Genomic DNA, 20004 nt, shown 5'->3' with positions numbered 1-20004 from the left:
GAAGCCACTAAGCTACAAAGGCTTTGGCGAGGTCAAGTATTTGCTACTAATTTCTCATCCTGTACTAGGGGAGTGTTGGTATGGGTCAAACCTTGAACTCTGCTTTGTAGCAGAAGACACTGTTATAGACACAGAAGGCTGTTATGTGGTTATGAAGTGCCGCCTTGAAGGCTGTCAAATCCTCCTATGCTTCATTTTTGCCCCAATTCTGGACAAGCCTTTTTCCTTCACAACCTAACATTGTCCACTAACGTGGGCTGCGTGGCTCATAGGAGGACATTTTAATTGCGTCCTTAACACTGCCCTTGACAGTGTCTCCCACCACTGCTTCGCACACCTCCAACCTTTAACACTCAGGCATGGCATGACTGGCGCCAACATTGGCAACTAGTCGACTTTTGGCATTTCCGTAATCCAGGCCCAATGGTATATTCCTTTTTCTCCTCTCTGCATCACTTACCAGTCCGCATAGACAGACTAATTGGCGCAATCTCTTTACTTTCTTCTGTTTCACGCGTAGACTATCTAGGCCGTACACATTCCTATCACAACCCTCAGTATGCGCTGCTTGCACGGGACAGAAATTCGCCTTCCATTCCCGCCTGGAGCTTACAGTGACAGCACCACTCTGGGTCTGGTCATTGCAGACTACTTTGAGCATAACAATGACACAACCTACACAAAAATAATAGGATAGGATGCATGTAAAGTGACGCTACGTGGACACTGTCTGGGGAAACAATGTACCATGCATCAAATGCTCAACAGGGACATCTGAAGTATTGTACGCCAGCTTTTAGACTACGAGAACCAAGTGGTACAAAGACCCACCAACACACACCAACTGACACACAAGACACTAACACACTACATTTCTGGAAAGACTGCGTTTTCCTAATTAAACTGCTTGCTCAGCCGGCACACACACCGCAGCTGATAGATCTAGACAGTTACTAGCGTGGCTTATTCAACAAGAACATCCCAGAAATTTATGATGGTGCTGCGTTCTTCCACTGACAACACTACACATAGGATGAGCTAACGCACTACTACATTCTCTTATATCATCCGGTCTCTGATGTGAGCCCTGAAGACTTTGGGTCTTTCTTTTCCACTATATCATTACCTCACATAACATTCGGCCAACAAGCAGAGCTAGATGACCCTATTACGCAGTTCTTAATTCAAGAAGCAATAAGAACGCTTGACTCAGGCAAGTCCTCAGGCCCGATGGTCTACCAGCTGAGTTTTACAAAACATATGCACCTCTTCTTACCCCAAGCCTGCTGGCATTGTATGAAGTCCTCTCAGCTGAGTGTCTTCCTGCCTCTCAGCAGGAGGCACTCCTCATCTCCGTTCCTAAGCCAAACAAATATCCTACTCTGGGTCATATAGACCCCTGGCTCTGCTCATCACAGATTACAAGGTCTTAGCCAAAATCCTCGTGGACTGTCTGACACCTTTCGTCCCGGCCTTCGTCCACTCAGATCAAAACAGGTTTGTTCCATCCAGTAACACTCTTTCGAGTCATGACCCACTTTCACAGTATTGGCCTTGGGTCGAGTGCCTGGTCTTAGACTTCGAGAAGGCCTTTGACTCATTGGAATGGGATTATCTATTTAATATACTACCTCGGTATGGAATGGGAACTGGCCTCATGGCACGCCACTGGCCTGCCCACTCTAGATGACCTGTATTGGGAAGGTACCTTTGTCTCATATGAGATGTTGATGGAAGATGAGGGCATACTCCGGGGCAATTCCTGTTATACAATTTATTGCTCCCATCTTAAGGATGCAAGTGGGGTGACATGTCCAATGAACACCCAACCCACCTCAGTTCAGTATCTTCATGTAATAGGGACAGACCAACACCTCATACGTTGGTTTGCTGAATCACTGCAAACCCATACTGCCCCACAGTGCATAACCTTACGATGGTGCTGGGAGACTGACTTGCCATGCCCCTGCAAAGATAAGGAATGGGCCGCCTTGTTGGAAAGCCCAATGCATATTCCGCGAAACCCCCGATTTAGGCTTCTTTAACTCTATATTATACATAGAGCTTACCTCACCCCTGCTAAAAAAAATATTACCATCGAACAGACGCCACTTGTCCTCACTGTCATTAGATAGGTGCACATCTGCTTCATATCTTATGGGCTTGATCCACACTTGCAATGTTACTGTCTAGGTGTTACGTTCCACTTATTCACATGCACAGGGCGTCCGGACCTACCCATGTGGAAAATATACCTTCTGAGTCTATATCGCAGACACAAGAACAGAGCCACCTCTTACTTTCCATATCTAGGGTTTCTAGTAGCCAAGCAACTTATTACTCGAAGGTGGAAATCACCTGAACCTCACCATTGGTAGCGTGGATGTGCTTGCTGCTTATTTGGGCACAAGCAGAAAGGGTTGCATTGCACAGAGAAGACAACCTTGAACCACAAAAATACCCTATCGCTACTCACTGGGACACCATCTTTTCCGAGTTTCAGACTAACTCCCACCAAGACACTGACACTTGCGTAGACCTACTATAGAGAGAACACTTACCATTATTGCTTATCAGCCATATGACACCCCTGGTTGTCAGACCCCCCTCGTAGGCACGTTAATCCAGGCTCCAGAACAATGATAGTCATGCACAGTCCTGTTTGTATTTAATTTTCTCCTTCCATTCCCCCTGTGGTGGTTTATCTTCAGTCTTGCACATTTTTGTAACATGTGATTTTCATTCTTGCCACTATCAGCTATCTAATATGTTTCATTACACCTGCAATTATGATCTATCCTGACTGTTGTCCGTACTATTGTTATATTATACAATTAAAAATCAATAAACAGGTTCAAACATAAAAAAGAGGAGTCTGGAAGGTGACAAGCTACTCAAGGTGACTGTTTGCTGGCTGGACATTATAGCCTCCTCGGTAATCACCGCTATCACCCAAATGAAGCATTACAATTTAAGCAATTCTCTGAGGAAGGCCAAACTCAACTAAATCAACATCTAAAAAAGGGTTAAAAAAAATCCTCAATAGCTAGCTGAATCTACTGCCTCTGAGAACCTAGTGAACAAGGACACAGTAAGCTCACTTCAGTGGGTCAGTGCTCGGACTCTCCCTATAGCTCAGGAAACTGTCAATAAGGTTATAGACCAACAGTATCCTTTGTTTACCTAACCAGTGCAGAGCAATTGGGTAGCACTGCTAACTCTGTTAGCACGGTCAGCATGGCCCAGGTAATTTCACAGAAGGCCCCAGTTTTCTTCTATTGTCTTCAGTAATGTCCTCAGATAATGCGATCAGGAAGGGTTATGACTTTTTAGGGCCTGATTTGGATCTTGGTGGACAAGTTACTCTGGCACAACAATGTCAGATATCCTGTCTGCCGAAATCTAAATTCCATAGCATGTAATGGGATTTCGATTTCAGCGGATGGAATATCCGTCACCGTTCTGATGGAGTAACTCATCTGCTGATATCTAAATCAGGCCCTAAGTTATCATTCCGCATAACAGGGCAAGGGTCAGTCATAGATCTGTATGGTAAACAAGGACGATCATTTGTCTACTCCACTGCCAGTGGTCCCTTGTCTGCATTCTTCACTCCAAACATTGTTGGAAACTATTTTGTCAGAAGTCAGATATTAAAAAAACCAAAACCCGGCTATGATACATTTAGAGAGTAAGCTAAATGGTATTTGATCAGAAGATGTTTAGTATCACTAGAAGGCGTGATGAGTTGGAACAAAGGGTTTCCAATTTGGAAGGTCAGAGCAGTATTACTCAGTCATTCAAGTAGGTTGGATGAAGAATCAAAAGCTCAAAAACTTAAGCAAAAAGAGCTTCAAAATCATTTCTGGAATTCAAACCGTAGGTTTGTAGAAATTACAGAGAACTTGGAGAAGGACTGTGGTATGATTCCCTATGTGGAATGCCTCATCCAAAAGTACATCATGCCCAATTATACCGCAGACTTTACTATTATGAGAGTGGATCGAGTCTCTGCCCAAATTTCAAACCCTGCTGCTAAGAATCCACAGACTGCGAAGGTAAACTTTTCTGATTTTCCCCTTAAGGGACAAATCTTGCAAAAGCAATCAAGCAGAAATCATTTGTTTCCCCCGAGGGGTTTTCTTTTAAAATATTTACAGCAGCCAGAAGAAGAAGAAAAGACATTCGGAGTATGTTTGATGCATCGAAGGCAGTTGGAGGGCAGCCTATTCTGTTTCATCAGTCTAAGCTGGGAGTACTTCTCAAAGGTCACTAATATATTTAATGTAATTGAAGATGCACAGATTTTTCTAAAGACCCTACAAGACGACCAGACTGGCTAGATGATGTGCTGTACATTACTGCTTGTTTTGCCATTTCCTTTTCCGGGACTAGGTTATGTTGTTGGCTTTGTTTTCTATTTATGGTTGATTGATGGTATGTCTCTACTTACCGGGCTATCATTAGTCTAATTTTTGGTCCCTTCTTCCCGTTGGACTTTCTGGGCAATTGATGAATGCAATCCCATGGCACCTTCAGTTGCAGGGTGGACCTCCTACTTTCCTTGGGTGGGGGCAGGCACCAGTATGGGGGAAGTTATGGGGGTAGGGATGGGTGGGGTGGGAGGTAAGAAGGGGTTGTGGTTTGGGTGTTGGTGGCACAAGGGCGGTGTAAAGGAGCAAATGTTAGTATTTTGTTGGCTTTTGCAAATGCACTGCTCAAATTTGACAGTAGTACCAATTTATGCAGAAACGCTTGTCATGGGATAAATAGGGTTGTGTCCTGTACCATCAATAGGGCAAATAACAAGTATACATTTTGTGCTGCAATGTGCTGTTGTGCTGTTCCCTGAATGTCAAATTCCTCCAAGAAAAGCACCCTAATTCTAAAAATCCTAGGCATGGGTATCAGTCTGTGTTTGCCTCTGCAAATGTCATTTGTAGGGAGTGGCTACTTTCTTTATGCGCTCATTAAAAGTGGAGATAATTAATTCAGTTCAGGACCCTTTAGCTAGATGGCTTTAGATCGGAGTCCAGGTGGGAGCTGGTATTTGTAATTTTGTGAACTGACAGCCCGATCCTGGACAAGAAAGATGCCCTGCAGCATTTGTATTCCCTCACAGTCCAGTTCAAAGGACCTATTATTCTGGGTGGGTATTTTAATTTCCTTCAAGAACCAACGTTAGAGCATCTAAGGAAGAATACAAGGCAACTGAAGCCTAAAACTGCAAACCTCATCGCCACTATTAATGAGGATTTTGGTCTTATAGACCCATGGTGATTCCAGTTCCCGTTAATCAGTCAATTCACTTGTTATACAACTAGGCATAGGATCTAGAATTTATTTTTTTATTTTGGTTTCCCAGTTTTTGGAAGGATTGAAGACTCAAATCATTATGAATAGTTTTTCTGACCATGAGCTGCTCTCTTTGGATTTTGAGTGGGACTACTTACCTCGAAAAAGGTGGTTGCTATCAGAATCTGATTGGGTAACATCAATATGGGGGTTTATGAGCAATTTTTTCAAGTCAAACTGGACTCCATCCCTCTCCATGTTGTTTGGGGAAAGTTTTAAGGTGGCCAGGTGATTGCTCGTTCCTCTACAATTGTAAAAGTTAGGGAATGCTTGGCCTCCAACCTTTAGGAGAATATTGAACGTGCCACTCTCGCTTTAAACCTAGATAGGCATTCAGACTTACAAGTCTATTTACCAAAGCTAGATTTGGCAAAGCGAAAACTGAGGTTTTTTTATATGCAGTAGAACTTCTGAGACAACAAACCATAAATCAGAAATTTTATTGATTCGAGCGAACATGCCAGCAGACTGCTAGCATGCATTGTTGAGTCCAAAACGAATGCAAACTTTGGAAAAACAATTAAGAACCCATTATCCAAACAGCTGGTATCTGAACCCCACCTTATGCACAGGGTTATAAGTAGATCATTATACAGAACTTTATAAGACAGATGTAGTTATGGATCTGTAGAGGCTGGGGTATATCGTTACTGAAGGAGAGAAATGAATAACTGTCGGAGACCCAATATTTTTTATAGTAACGTTAATCTCTTATTCCTTTCTTTGTTTCTTTTTTTTTTTTTTTTTTTAGGAGATCTTCTTCTTAGGCTGGAATCTCTCCGACGTCAGGAGGGAACAGCAAGGGGACGTCATTCAAGAGGAAAAAAAGAAAATTGAAGAAAGGTGAGTGGTTTGCTTTGGGGTTTATTTGTGATGGTTAGGTGGGGAGGTGCTGAGTGGTGGGTGACAGGACTGAAAATAACTTAATAGGTGCCCAAATTCTCACGTGTGTGTTGGGGTGCCTTCTTGTATACTTAAAGGCTTCCTTTGGTTGTTTTTATGCAAGTCTATTATAGTCACATCGCTCACTTAGTGCACGTTAGTAGAAATGGGGAGCAAGAAACCAAGCAAAAGGAAAGACAAGCAAAACTACTTGTTTTCTGTAGTCTTTGACTATAAGCACGAGTGAGGATCGGTAGGGCAAAAGTAGTCACTAGATCGTTAGCGCTGAGTTTTTGTTCTTCCCTCCCAGCGTTTGTCCCACACCACCTTCCTTCCCCTCCCGCCCGTAAAATATGCTATGGGACTCAAGAAGCAGGTACGTACTTGTGATAGCCATGTCCCTCCAGGGACGTGGCGGGAAGTTGTTTCCAAACGCTGCTCCACCATCGGCGTACCTGTGCCTTGGTTACAGGTCAGGTTGCCGGTTCCTGTGGGTTTTCCTTCGCTCTTTGGGTCCGGTCGCTCTCCCTGGCTCTCTGGTCAGTCTGTCTTCCGCTGTCTCTCTCTCTCTCGAATGCGCCGGCAGTCCTTTGATTTGTTCTTCTGTAACCCGGATATCCCGGTTTGTGGAGGTCCTTTCCGTTTCTTGTCTCTAGTCGGTGCCCCCCCGTGGTATCGGTTGGCCGGCCTGGGCCGATATTCGTAACCAGGGTCCCCGCGACCCTGTTATACACCCCTCCCCTAGAAAGGGACTGTGAGTTCCTGGTCAAGGGGGTATCTTGACAAATAATCAGCAGTACACAGTTGATTTCCCGGTAGGTGTTGCACCTGAAAGGTAAATGGTTGCAGTTACATAAACCAACGTAGTATACGCGGGTTAGTATTCTTGTGGCGGGACAACCAAGTGAGGGGAGCATGATCGGTATTGTCAGTCACCAGATCCTCGGGGTCTGCGCACATTCCCAACACGTCCACCACTGAACAGCTCCAAGACTCTGATAGATAAATCAGAGGCTAAGAGTTCAAGAGGGGATTAGGAAGGGAAACAGCTGGGAAGGAGACCTGTAGTAAGAAAAAGGTTAGAACACACAATATGAAAATTATATCTCCTGAAATCAATACTAGACTATGATTCTAAGCATAGTCATTCTGAAAACATGAACAATCTAACAATTAAGTTTAAAATGACTAAGTTTCAAGATGGCCGGATACCTGTAAGGGAATCAAGATGGATTAAATGAAAACTTTCTTATTCAAGTACTTTCCTTTACATGAGAATCAGAAAAACATTCTGACTAAATTTTAAACCAGTCATATAAATCCTTTTTTGCGAATGCATACTAGGACCATACAATATTGCATCTAGAAACTCTGACCTTCTGTGTGCTCTTAAAATGTTTCAACACAAATTGCACATATTGTAGATTTATATATATATATATATATATATATATATATATATAGTAAACACCATAAAAGGATTGTGCACCATGAATAACACAATATGGATTCAGGAAAAACAAATCACATAACTTGTCAACTCGAATATTACATGATAAATATCTTAGAATAGTGGCATACAATAAACATGAATTAAACTCGAGGAGAGAATAGTGCGTCTTGCCGATTCGAGTGTCACCATGTAAAAAGCCAAGAAATGGTAGTACGCAATGAATACCAAAGTCAAAACATCAGTAAACGAATCGCGCGTCTTGCCGATTCATAAACCACGATGTAAATGCCAAGAAATAACAGCTCACAATGAATAACAAGATCAAAGTACAATGAAACGAATCGCGTGTCTTTTGCCGATTAAGCCACCATGTAAATGTCAAGAAATGGAAGCGCGCAATGAACAACAAGGTTAAAGCACCATGAAACAAATCGTGCGTCTTGCTGATTCTTAAGCCACCATGGAAATGTCAAGAAATGGTAGCGCACAATGAACAACAAGGTAAAATCACCATGAAACGAATTGCACGTCTTGACGATTCGCAAGCCACCATACAAATGTCAAGGAATGGTAGCGCGCAATGAATAACAAGATTAAATCAGCATGAAACGAATTGCGCGTCTTGCCGATTCGTAAGCCACCATACAAATGTCAAGAAATGGTAGCGCGCAAAGTAATCTGTTAATCATTAAAGAATTAAGCCAAGAATATGAAAGTTCTCGATAACGGTGTCGGGAGGCCAGCCCAAACACCGTCTTACCGCCCAGAACAAGGATCACTAATGAAGAATGAAGGGCAGAGGCCTAGAAGATCAAATAGGCCACCGGGACAGGAGCTCAGGAAGTAGCTGCTGCTCTGCACCGGGACCTCTGAATAGTGAGCACTTGGAGCTTGGCTGGCTCCCTTTTATAGAGTCTTGGCCCAGCCCACAACCACACCCAGGCATGCTGCAGGGAAAGTCTCTGGAAGGCCCTGGAAAGGGACCACACTCCAACACACTCTGAAAGCCTGCAGCAATACATTCCAAATGAACAGTATTTGTAAACACATTAAAAATAAGTCTTCAGGATTAAACTCTGCAATGCAAAAGGTTAAACAACAACATATCAGCACAATGCATAAATTACGTTGTTTTGAGAGTGCTGGGTTTTTGCATTCTAGTCACCAATAGAGCGCGCACTGCCCTGGTGTTGACACGTACGTAGTATAAAGGGGTGTCCCTGTAGGTAATATTGGAGATTCTCAATGGCCCATTTGATTGGTAGACACTCTCTTTCAATTATCGGGTAGCGCTGTTCCCGGGGCAGGAGTTTGACTTATGAATACGATGGGGTGGCTGTTATCATTCTCATATTTTTGAAAAAATACAGCCCCATTCCCACGTCAGAAGCATCAGTCAGTAGATAGAATTGTTTTTGGAAGTCTGGGCAACGTAGCACTGGTTCAGTGGTCAGACTTCTCTGCAGGGATGGAATAACTGTGTTGTTGGGCAGGAATCAGACTTGTTAATTTTGTGGGTTGACCTTTTTCTAAGAGATCAGTTAAAGGGGCAGCCAGTGTGGAATAGTGTGGGATAAACCTTCTATAGTAACCTACCAGACCTAGAAAGGAGCGCAACTCTTTTTTTTTTTTGTGGATGGGGTGGGTACTCGGAGAATGGCTTTGACTTTACTCATTTGAGGTTTAATCTGACCCTTCCCTATATAATAGCCAAGATAAGCAATCTTGTTGCAGGCTAGTTTACATTTAGGATTGGCAGTGAGCCCTGCATTCTGTAACAGGTGGAATATTTTGTCTAAGTGGGTTAAGTGTTCGGCCCATGATTCACTATAGACCACTATATCGTCGAGGTAGGCGGCAGCGTATGCGGTGTGATGACGTAACAACGTATCCAGGAGCCCTTGGAAGGTTCCTGGGGCCCCGTGTAAGCCAAAAGGGACAACAGTGAACTGATAGATGCCTGATGGAGTAGAGAAAGCCGTTTTCTCCTTGTCCCTTGGTGATAAAGGAATCTGCCAGTACCCTTTTGTGAGGTCCAATGTGGACATGTACTGGGCTTTTTCTAGTCGTTCTAGGAGTTCGTCAACACGGGGAATGGGGTAGGTATCGAACTGCGATATAGTGTTCAACTGCCTAAAGTCGATGCAAAACCGGATGGACCCATCCGGTTTGGCACAAAAATGACTGGGTAGCACCAGGGACTCACGGAGGGTTCTATAATGCCCATCTGTCTCATTTTTCACACTTGTTCTACTAGTTGCTTTTAGGCTTCTGGGATTCGATATGGTCGGAAACGAACGACCTTTCCGGGTTGGGTTTTAATATAGTTGTATCAGGGTTGTTTTCCCAGGTATTAAGGAAAATGATTCATGTTTGGCAAGGAGAGAATTTAGCTGTTGTTGTTGATTGGCTAAGAGGGAGGTGTTTATGAGGGGCTTCTCAGACTGTCTCCTGACCTGTTGGATATAATCCGATTTCTAATTCTTTGACGGTGTTTACAAGAAACCCAGTTGGCAAAGAAGCTGCGGTGTCTTCAGGTTCTTCCCACTTCTTTAGTAGGTTTATATGGTATATCTGTTTTTTGGGTGTTCTCTGACAATTCAATCGTATATATGTTACAAGGGTCACGGCACCCAGAACTCTATATGGGCCCTGCCATTTCGCTAATAGTTTGTTGTCTGAACTATGTACTAATATGAGGACCTTATCCCCAGGCTGTAGTTGCCTAGGATGGGTATTCTTGTCATAGTATCGTTTTTGTTTGTCTTGGGCTCTCTCGAGATGTACTCGTACGTCCTCCTATACTGTCTGTATTTGAGATTTTAACTGTTGGGTGTATTCTAGGAGGGCTTTGTCCCCGCCCTCTTCCTCCTCCCACAGTTCTGCGGCCATATCTAAGAGGGTTTGGGGCTGCCGACTGAAAGCCAGCTCAAAAGGACTATGACCCGTAGAGGATTGTACATGAGTCCTTATTGCATAAAGGACCAGGGGTAGCTTTTTGTCCCAATCCTTCCCCGATTCGGAAATGGTCTTCTTCAAGAGGGACTTTAAGGTACGGTTCTACCTCTGCACGAGACCATCCGTTTGGGGGTGATATACAGAGGTCCTTAGGTGGTTTACGCCTATTATCTGACATTTTTGAGTCATTAGATGTGACATGAATGGGGTGCCCTGATCTGTTAGAATCTTCTTGGGGAAACCCCACTCGTGAGAAGAACCCGACCATGGCATGAGCCACACTTTTAGTGGTCATACTAGAAAGAGGTATAATAGCCTCTGGGTACCTAGTCGCGTAGTCGACTAGAACAAGGACAGAAGTATACCCTTTGGAGGAGGGAATGAGGGGACCTACTAAGTCCATACCTATCCTTGAGAAAGGGATGTCAATAATAGGCAGCGAACATAGGGGTGCTTTCTTTTGTGGGCCAGGGTTTGTCAACTGGCACCGGGGACACTGTTGGCAGAACCGCTGGATTTGTGAAAATACCCCAGGCCAATAAAACCGGCATACCAGACATAGTCCTCCGTCTTCTCCCTCCCAAAATGTCCACCCCCCCATGTGACTATGGGCTAGATGTAAGGCTTGAGTGCAGTACGGTTCCGGAAGCACTAGCTGTTTCTTTCTTGGTTATTATATTTTGTTATTCTATATAGGAGAACTTTTTGAACAAGAAAATAGGGACCCACCTCTCCGGTTATCTCGGATGTAGCTGAGATCCATGCGTGTTGGAGGGTAGGATCCTCTCTTTGGCTACTGCGAAAAGAAGGAAGAGAGGTGACTGCTATCTTTCTCGCTCCCCCTGTTTTACTGGTCTCTTCTTTTGATTGGTGTAGTTTCTTTCCTTCTCTTTTTTCCTTCCTGCTAGGTTTGTACCGATCTTCCCCAGGACTTGTGTATTCTGGTAAAGGGGGCTTCCTCCCACAATAGATCCACCTGGCTTTTAGTTTGTATACAGCCCAGAAGGTCAGAAAAATATGTATAATCGGTGCCTACGATGACTTCCTCTACTAAATGGTCGATAACTCCCATCTCTATTATGTCTCTTAGTTCCTTCCATTCAATGGAGACAGAGACCAAGGGATAGTCCCTCATGTCCCTGTGGATACAACATATAGAGACCGTATTTCTGGATGCAGGAGCTTTGAAGTTTACCAAGCTCACTCTAATGACGGATTGACTGCAACCTGAGTCAACCAGGACGGTAGTGTTGCATCCGTTGACGGTCATCTCTTTCATATACTTGAAATTCTCTATTCCAGTATAAAATACTCTTCCACAGGTAACGCCGATTTCCATGGGTTCCGGTCTTTCTTGAGGACACGTGCGGGCAATATGGCCCCACTCCCCACAACTGTAGCATTGTGGTTGTTGGTTGGGGCTTTTCTCGTTGAATCTGGGAATAAACGTTTCCTCAGGGCTTTTGGGAAGGGTAAGACGATAGGAGGGTCCTATAGGTCGACCGGCTGAGTTGGCTCCTTTTGCCGATCCGGTCTTGAAGTCAGCAGATCGATGTTATGCACACGCCAGGTCTATTGCCGCAGTAGTATCCACATTGGGGTGTTGTTTTATCCCGTTGCGGGTGGCTGATGGTAATGCTTCCAGGTATTGATCAAGAAGGATTGCTCAAATAACACCTTCTCTGTCGGTGCCAATAGGCCCCAACCACTTCAGTCCCAAATCCTTTACTCGGAAATAAAGTGCACAGGGATTCTCTGATGGACACCACTTAGTTTTTCTAAATTTAAGTCTGTAGTATTCAATATCAGAACCAACCCGCTCCAATATACTTTTCTTTATATCGGCATAAGGGGTGGTTCCCCCAGGTTAACTGTTTGATATGCGGCTTGTAGGTTACCCGTCAGTAAGGGGGGCACATAGTGTCCCCATCTATCTTCTGGCCACATGGCAGATGTTGCTACCCTCTCAAAGTTGGTGAAGAACGCATCAGGGTCTTCACCTTCTTGATACTTCTGGAGGACCGAACTAGGCACGTTGGGATGGACCCGCGCTATGGTTTTGCAAGGCAGTCTCATGAACAAGCTAGTTATTCGCTATATTTGTGGCCTGCTTCTTAAAAGCACTTTGAAGGGTTTCTCTGTCTGTCCTGGCTTCCCTTTGGTGTTCCTCCCAAACGACCTGTAAGTGGCATTGTCCCTCCCCCAACTGTTGGATCATGTCCTCAATCGTGGGTTTGTGTTCCATTTCACAGTATGGAATAAGGTCTTTTCTCTCTCTCCTGCTAGCGTTATCCCACTTCTGACACCACTGTAGAGGCTGGGGTATAGCGTTACTGAAGGAGAGATATGAATAACTGTCGGAGACGCAATACTTTTATAGTAACGTTGTTTATTTTATGTATAGATGTTTCTACTATCCTAGGAGTCCTCAACAGTCTGTGTTCCCTTAGCTATGGCTTTCCTTCTTTGGGTCTTTCTGTTCTTCCGCGCCTTTTTCTTTCCTTTAATCCCTCTGTCTCCTATTCCTTTATTTTTTTATATTTTTTTTGTAGGAGATCTTCTTCTTAGGCTGGAATCTCGCGGATAGCAAGGGGACGTCGTTCAAGAGAAAAAAAAAATTGAAGAAAGTCAAGTGGTTTGCTTTGGGGTTTATTTGTAATGGTTAGGTGGGGAGGTGTGGAGTGGTGGGTGACGGGACTGAAAAGAACTTAATAGGTGCCCAAATTCTCACCCGTGTGTTGGGGTGCCTTCTTGTATACTTAAAGGCTTCATTTGGTTGTTTTTATGCGAGTATTATAGTCACAGCGTTCGCTTAGTGTGGGTTAGTAGAAAAGGGGAGCAAGAAACCAAGCAAAATGAAAGACAAGCAAAACTACTAGTTTGGGCAAAAGTAGTCACTAGATCGTTAGCGCTGAGTTTATTTTGTTCTTCCCTCCCAGCGTTTGTCCCACACCACCTGCCTTCCCCTCCCGCCCGTAAAATATGCTATGGGACTCAAGGAGCAGGTATGTACCTGCGATAGCCAAATCCCTCCAGGGACGTGGCAGGAACTTGCTTCCAAACGCTGCTCCACTGTCGGTGTACCAGTGCCTTGGTTACAGGTCGGGTCGCCGGTTCCTGTGGTTTTTCCTTCGCTCTTCAGGTCCGGTCGCTCTCCCTGTCTCTCTGGTCTGTCTCCGTCTTCCGCGTTCGCTCTCTCTCTCGAGCGCGCCGCCAGTCCTTTGTTTTGTTCTTCTGTAACCCGGATATCCAGGTTTGTGGAGGTCCTTTCCGTTTTTTTCTCTCTCGTCGGTGCCCCCGGGGTATCGGTTGGCCGGCCCGGAGCCGTTATTCGTAACCAGGGTCCCAGCGACCCTGTTACAGTATCGTGTAGGATTTCTGATTTTTTACAAACTATTGCAATCCCTAAGATGTCTACTAACCAATGCTCTGATCTTATGGCCCCGATATCAGCAGATGAAAGTCAAACTATGTCTAGACAGCTGTGAGAATGGGAAAGTGGTGGCCAGCAATTGGTTCCCTACAGAAATGTGTAAGATCTTTCTCCATGAGTTACAGGGTATTTTGATTAAACACTTCAATCAAATTTTAGAGGGGGGACATGCAACCTCTTTGTTTCTGAGGCGATTGTTATAAGTATTTTGAAAAAAGATAAACCAGCAGTTCATCTGGGTTCATTTCATCCAATAAGTCATTTATGCTTGGACTGTAAGTATTTATGACAAAAATAGCACTTAGGGTCATGGCAGTAGCTGCTTCACTGATCCATCAAGATGAGAGCGGGTTCCCACTGAATAGATTAATATCGGCTAATATTCGGTGTCTGCTACAGGATATTGGCTTTTTTGCTCAGAATACGTTTAATGGTGCCATCCTAATGTTTGCTGCAAAAAAAGCCTTTGATATGGTTAGTTGGGAATCCCTTTTTCGTATGTTGGGGATTTCTTTTACCCCTTGTTTGACAATGCTGAATGACCTCTATGCAATCACCTAGAATCGATAACAATAAACTCTATAGGGGTGGGCGAAATCCGGATAACTAAGGGACCCAGGTAGGGCTGCCTATCCACCTTCATCAAACTCCTTGCTACTGCTATTCGAGAAGATGACAGCATCAATCCTCCTGTTCTTGGTATTTCTAAACTGAAGCTTCATGCAGATGATTTAGGGGGTCATTCCGACCCCGGCGGGCGGTGGGCACCGCCCGCCGGGCGGAAACCGCCCAAAGACCGCACTGCGGTCAAATGACCACGGGGGTCATTTCAACTTTCCTGCTGGGCCGGCGGACGATCTCCAAAAGATCGCCCGCCGGCCCAGCGGGAAAGCCCCTGCAAAGAGGAAGCCGGATCCGAATGGCGCCGGCGGATTTGCAGGGGTGCGACGGGTGCAGTGGCACCCGTCGCGATTTTCACTGTCTAAGCAGACAGTGAAAATCTTTGTGGGGCCCCCAGGGGCCCCACGACACCCGTTCCCGCCAGCCTCACACCACCAGGAACAGGCTGGCGGGAAGGGGGTCGGAATCCCCATGGCGGCGCTGCAAGCTGCGCCGCCATGGAGGATTCCCTGGGCCAGGGGAAAACCGGCGGGAAACTGCCGGTTCCCATTTTCTGACCGCGGCTTTACCGCCGCGGTCAGAATGGCCCGGGAAGCACCGCCAGCCTGTTGGCGGTGCTTCCTCTGCCCTCCACCCTGGCGGTTTGAAACCACCAGGGTCGGAATGAGGGCCTTAGTGGTTTATCTGAAAGCAGAGAAGAATAACATTCCAAATTTAAATTTAATTGCCAAGATTGCAGAGTTCACCTCAATTGGGGCTATAAAATAAATCAAGAAAAGACAAATTATTTTATTTATCTCTCCTCTCCCCCCCCCCCACCATCGAAGACATTCCACCAGGTTTAGGTTATACGTACAATACCTTACACCCAGTTTGCTATCTAGGCATCTCTGTCACATCCAACTGTGCAGATTTGTGTCCACAGTAATCAAAGTTTTTAATCTACTCTTTAAATGGTCGTCTCCCCATTTTTCAATTATTGGTAGAGTAGCGTTGTTTAAAATGTAAATTTTGCCTCTCTATCTTTTGATTCTCTAATGTCACAATTAAATGTCCAAGGAAATTCTTGCTGAGATTGACATATTACTACGCAGATTCATCTGGAATAATCAGCCTAGGATGAGGCTTCCAAATCTTCAATTGGATAAAAGGACATGGTGGCCTTGCATTGCCTAACCTACAATCATATTATCTGGCAGCACTTTTAGACACCCTCTTTTGCTTCAATTATACGCTTTCGGCCCTGATTTTCTGATAATTTCTTAGTCCGTGCCATGCATCTATGCCATGCTGGATGATATTGGTGTCTCTTTCCCAGTATTCATGAACATTTGTACCTACTGAAAACTAGGTATGTTGATTCAGGACTTTTTATGGCATACAAATGAACTTTAAGGAGAATAAAAAAATTCATGCTGACGCATTAAGAATTTTCAATTCTATTAAGGACACGGAGGCAATTATGCTTCTCTCTCTTTATTTAATTTTCACAGCAGCCTATTAAAACATGTAAAACTTTGAACTGCCTATCCCATGGGCACACAGCCCACCATCCCCTCCAATCACAGGTGTCACGGTCCCTATAAATGTCTCTAACACCAACGTCCATCGTCTCTTTGCAAACTATAACCAAGATTCTCGAAACTCTAATCCAACACAAAACTGCACTGGAACCAAACAACTATTCCACCTGTACGACCTCCTTCAGATGAAAGAACTCCCTTCGTAATGACAACAGCTCAACCACCACAGCCCTGATATAACATCTGACATCGCTTTTGCATCCGTACTTGAAATAAAAGGACATCCAAATAAAACCCATCTCATAGAAATTTCATTCAATAAAGTGTGGGGAAAATTAAAATGCAATAACTTCCAACGTCCAATGTCTCATATACAAAATAACACATAAAATGATTTACAAAAATAGAACACATGTCCAATGAACAGTTCACATTGCATGCTAATACATATTCTCAGGGTGGGATAATCTTCGCCTCTGTGTTCTTAATAGAACTGGAAATACTTCATGCGTGAGCTTGAAACGTTTTTATTCTATGTCAGGACGGTAATTTTCATCCGTCTGGAAACAGTAAAGGAAACTCCAGAGGGGATAAATACTCTACCTCAGTGGTTCCCAACCTTTTGAATTCTGTAGACCCCCACTTTATCATTACTGGACCTGAGGATTCCCACAGAATCATTAGTAGAATCCGTGGACCCCCCACTGAGATCACTGGAAGCCAGGGGACCAGGCCTAAACATTGTTAATGATTAGAACCTCAAAACAATACACAGAAAATACAGAAACAATCGTTCCATCAAACACATACACAAAGGATAACACATTTTATTTAATTTGCAAACAAATTAAAAAAAAGAATTTTAATAGGAAAGTTGGAGCTTTTCTAAATTCAATGTAGACATCAACCATACTATATTCTGTTTTAAGCACCTGCACTGCTCCCCCCCCAAATCAATCGGAGGATGCTAATTTAATTCATAGCCTCCAATTTCAAATTCCACAAAATTTACAGTACGTTTTAATATATTCATTTGCATATGTAGCCACTTTATTTATATACACTTTATTAATTGTTTAATGTTACTTAATTTTCTAAGCAGTCACGGCCCCCTGAAGAGGCTTCGTGGACCCACAGGGGTCCCTGGACCAGAGGTTGGGAACCACTGCTCTACCTGCTAAATCCAGGGCCCATACATCTGAGACCCATCTACAAGAGACTAGACATAGAAGAATCATCAACTTAGTTGATAGTTGCTTACGGGACAGATCTTCGTTAGCTGGCCACGCTCTGACAAAACGTAAGATTATATAAACCTCCATTAACAAAGAATATTTTGGTTGTGGACGCCAAACCATCCGAATACCTCTAAGAACTTTACACACCAAAGGATGTTTCCCAACCAGTTTTCCATCCAAATGTGGGTGCCCAGCAAATATAGCTGACTGGAAATTATTAACCATCCTATATGCTAGACCCGGACTGTCCGATTCCGATAGGAAATTTACAATCATATGGACATTTGCCCCCATAGAATTTACGTTCCGTTGGTCACACAAACATACCCATCATCGCCAGGCAGCCTTGCATTGTTTATGCATAGAGGGAGCTCAAGACTGTGGCAAGAAGAACATAGCATCTTGCAAAACTCCTGGCATTTTCTCACAACTCCTGAAAGTCTCCATGCCAGAAGGGACAATAGCCCTTGAGACACCAACGGATATGGACGGCCCCCTGAATGCGCAAGGAGATCCTGACAGGGAAGAATCCACACCTGCACTGCACACAACATTGTCATCGCTATGGGGAACGAAGGATGATCTTGCTAACAAGGGGTTACTACCACCAACTCTGCTTTCTGTTTGTGTATCTGAGAAAATATCCTCTGGATCATCGAAAGGAGGAAAAGCATACAGAAGACCCGTCGTCTAAGACTGAAGAAACGCAACTGATGCAGCTGCCGGAGGATCTGACCTCCAAGAGTAAAAGATTGGAAGGTGAGTATTCTATTGTGACGCAAATAGGTCCATCAAGAACGGCCCCCAAAGCTGATTCAGCTGCTGGAAGATCCGTGGATGAAGCCTCCAATCGCTGGCATTGCGTAGGGATCGAGAGTTCAGTCCATTCTGACAATGGTCAGACATGAAATGTATTCCACTGTCACCGATATTTGCTGTGTGAGATAATAATGCCAAAAATCTTTGGCAATCTACAAGAAAAGACGGGAATCAGGCCCCCTCAGGCGATTGATATAATGAACCACTGACACATTGTCCATATTCGACACAATGCAACAACTTCTCTTGCGGGGAGAAAGAGTGCAAACCACAAAAGACCCTGCCAGAAGTTCCAGACAGTTGATGTTGAGATGAAGTTCCTCCAGGGACCACTGCCCCCCCCCCCCCCCTCCAGCACACCATCACCCCAACCCCATTGGCTGGCATCAGATTCTATTACCACTCCCGGAACTGACGCAAAGATCACTTTGCCGTTCTATGCATCTATATACTCTAACCACCAGGTCATTTCCGTCCTTGTTTCCTCTGATAACTCTATTTTCTCCAAATAGGCCAAACCCTTCCGAAGATGTAAAATCTTTAATCTCTGAAGGGCTGATAATGTAAGAGACCCAGAAATATAGCTTGAATGGATGAAGCTAATGGGCCCACAAGATGAGCCTTGGTCCTCAATGATATAATCGCAGAGGCAAGAACTCGCATCAACTCTTTCTTTATTGACATCCTTTTCTTCAGAGGCAAAAGGAGTTGTGCTCTGACCAAATCCACCCGAAAGCCCAGAAACTCTAAATTCTGAGAAGGGACCAGAATTGACTTATCTGTATTGATAACAAAGCCCAGGTCCTGAAGAAGTTGGATTGTCCAATCAAGGTGAAGAATGACAGTGTCCCTGCCTTGTGCTATGACAAGAATGTTGTCCAGGTAAATAATCAAACGGACCCCTCGCTCTTGAAGTTATTGAACCACCGGCCAAAGTAACATTGGTGTCACCACCTAAATTGGAGAAGTCTCTGGGGCAGAAAGATTGGAACCGTCAAAGAAGCATCCTTGAGGTCCAACCGAACCATTCAATCTCTTTAACACATCCCGAAACAAATGTATGCTCTCCATTTTGAAGTGATGATACACAATCCAAAAGTTGAATTGTTTGAGATTTCGGACTAGCCGAACTCCTTTGCCCTTTTTCTGAACCAGGAAGATCGTACTGATGAAACCATGGGAATGAGGGGTAGTCTGTCAAATAGCCTTCTTTAAAAGAAGTGCCTGGATTTCTTGGTCTATGAAAGAGCTTTCTGTTTGGGAAAAAAGAGGAGGATTTGGATGTCTCTATTGGGGAGTGGAATAAAACTCCAACCTGAAACCCTGAACCATTGCAACACCAAGGATCTTGAGTGATCATCTCCCAATTGTGCAGGAACCACTGTACTCTTCCCTCTACCAAGGCCCCTGAGGTCGGTATAACACTCACCTGCAGAAGAGGAATCAGCAGCATTGTTACCACCACAGTATCCGCCTCTCTGAGCGCGGCGGCGCCCTCTTCTGTTACAGGAAGGATAGAACGAGGAGGAACTAGAAGGGAAACCTCTTCGTCTTTGGTAATAGCCTCTGGAAGCAAGGTTAAAACCACAACCTTGCACTCGGTATCAAAAGCGCCTGGCCGTAGCAAAAAAGGACCCAGTGGAACACCTATTTTATGGATCCTGTGCCTTGTCCAAAGTGGCAAAAGTTGCCACATACTTTCCGAGATCTTTCACAAATTTG

General features: G+C 44.3%; 1 long non-coding RNA gene across 1 annotated transcript in view; it reads left to right on the top strand.

Moving 5' to 3' along the window:
- The window catches only part of LOC138282971 (uncharacterized), a 96668-nt gene that overhangs the window by 43734 nt on the left and 32930 nt on the right, over positions 1 to 20004 (top strand). Inside the window, exon 2 of the long non-coding RNA XR_011201027.1 lies at positions 6107 to 6198. This is a non-coding gene — a long non-coding RNA (uncharacterized lncRNA). The remainder of the gene's footprint in view (positions 1 to 6106; positions 6199 to 20004) is intronic.

This window comes from Pleurodeles waltl, chromosome 1_1 (assembly GCF_031143425.1).
Source record: "Pleurodeles waltl isolate 20211129_DDA chromosome 1_1, aPleWal1.hap1.20221129, whole genome shotgun sequence".
Classification (NCBI taxonomy): domain Eukaryota; kingdom Metazoa; phylum Chordata; class Amphibia; order Caudata; family Salamandridae; genus Pleurodeles; species Pleurodeles waltl.
This window is presented reverse-complemented; position numbering and strand designations above follow the sequence as displayed.